This window comes from Pteropus vampyrus, unplaced genomic scaffold (assembly GCF_000151845.1).
Source record: "Pteropus vampyrus isolate Shadow unplaced genomic scaffold, Pvam_2.0 Scaffold11, whole genome shotgun sequence".
Taxonomy (NCBI): domain Eukaryota; kingdom Metazoa; phylum Chordata; class Mammalia; order Chiroptera; family Pteropodidae; genus Pteropus; species Pteropus vampyrus.
This window is the reverse complement of record NW_011888792.1, coordinates 17,023,287-17,024,742: the sequence shown is the minus strand read 5'-3', so window position 1 is coordinate 17,024,742 and position 1,456 is coordinate 17,023,287. Positions and strand designations below refer to the sequence as shown.

Sequence of the window (1,456 nt, the reverse complement as noted above, 5' to 3'; positions counted from 1 at the left end):
TTTTCTTTTCTTTTCTTTTCTTTCTTTTCTACTTATATTTCAAATTATCTTTTAGGATAAAAATCTGACTCTGTCATTGTGGAACATTACCAAATACACTGAATTTATAGAATAAATTGTAACAATAAATGTTATCTTCTAAGAGCAGAGTGCCCCCAAAATGTTTCTGAAGTTTAGAAATAAAAGAAAATACAGCTTTCAGTTTGCTGTCTTATAAGGTCTTAAAAGAGTTGTTCTAATCTGCACACACTACTTCTTTCTTCAAATCACCTGCATAGTGTTCTCTCTGCAAAGGACAAAGAAAAAAAAAATGTAAATTTAGGATGACCCTGAGGGAATGGTCCTACCAAATCAGTGCCTTCCTAAATCTGCTTTAAGGTCATAAGTTTGTTGCATGCTGGCCATTAAAAGTATGATGGGAAGTGTTAAAGATAAAAATGTCCAAGCAAAGCTGTGTGATACATACTGTATGTAGGTAATCAAAAGTTGATATCTCTTATGTGCTTGCTCCCTCATCTGGCCTGTAGTTCAACTCCTTTCTCAAGTTTGCTCCCTTGATGTTAGGAATGGACTATACATTTGCAATCACTGTTTGTATTGTATACCATCAATTTAAAATTAGGAGGATTGTTTTGTGGTAGTTATTTTTATTATTGTTATTAATTGCCCATGACAAGATAAAATGCAAAGGCAAATTTTGTAAATAACCTAATGTATTTTATGCAACATTTTGAATAGAAAAATGAGAAAGCTCAGGCCAAGGGTGCTATCTTGACTTGCTTAAAGTCCGGTAGCTAGTTCGTGTGAGAGCTAGGATGAGGACTAAAACCCCTAACTCTTTTTTTCCTTTTTTTTTTTTTTTTTTTATGCCTACCACACCTGGTCTTCCTAGGTAGTCTCCCATCCAAGTACTAACCAGGCCTGTCCCTACTTAGCTTCCAAGATCAGATGGGATCAAGCTTGTCCAGGGTGGCATGGCCGTAGATACCTAACTCTTAATCCAATGAATTTCTTTTGTTTATAAATTGGTTGGTTTCTTTTTGTTACTTATTTTTGTTTAATTTATTTTAGTTTTTAAATATATAATGTTAAAAGAATTCTATATTTTAGATAGTATATATAAAAATACATAGCAGAATGGGGCTGGAAAAATAATTAGGTATATTGATTGCTTAAATTAAGATATCAAAGTAATTGATTAATGCAATCTTAATTTATTGTGACTTTGTTAAATTAATATTTGTTAAATAGAGCCTGGAGGTGTCAGATGGTGAGCCATGGTTCAACAAAAGATCATTAGGGTAAATGAAATAGAAAAGTATATCACTCACAGGTCATGGAGGACATACAGGGCACGCCTCAGGAGCAACTGAGGAGGCAAGACAGGGTGTATGTAGAGAGAAGGCATTGGCCTTCATTAGAGTCCACTAGTGAAGTGCTTTGTGGTTCCCAGGCC

General features: G+C 34.3%; 1 pseudogene; it reads right to left on the bottom strand.

Moving 5' to 3' along the window:
* Positions 1–867: 867 nt before the first annotated feature.
* LOC111731996 lies at positions 868–986 on the bottom strand (annotated as a pseudogene).
* Positions 987–1,456: the final 470 nt, after the last annotated feature.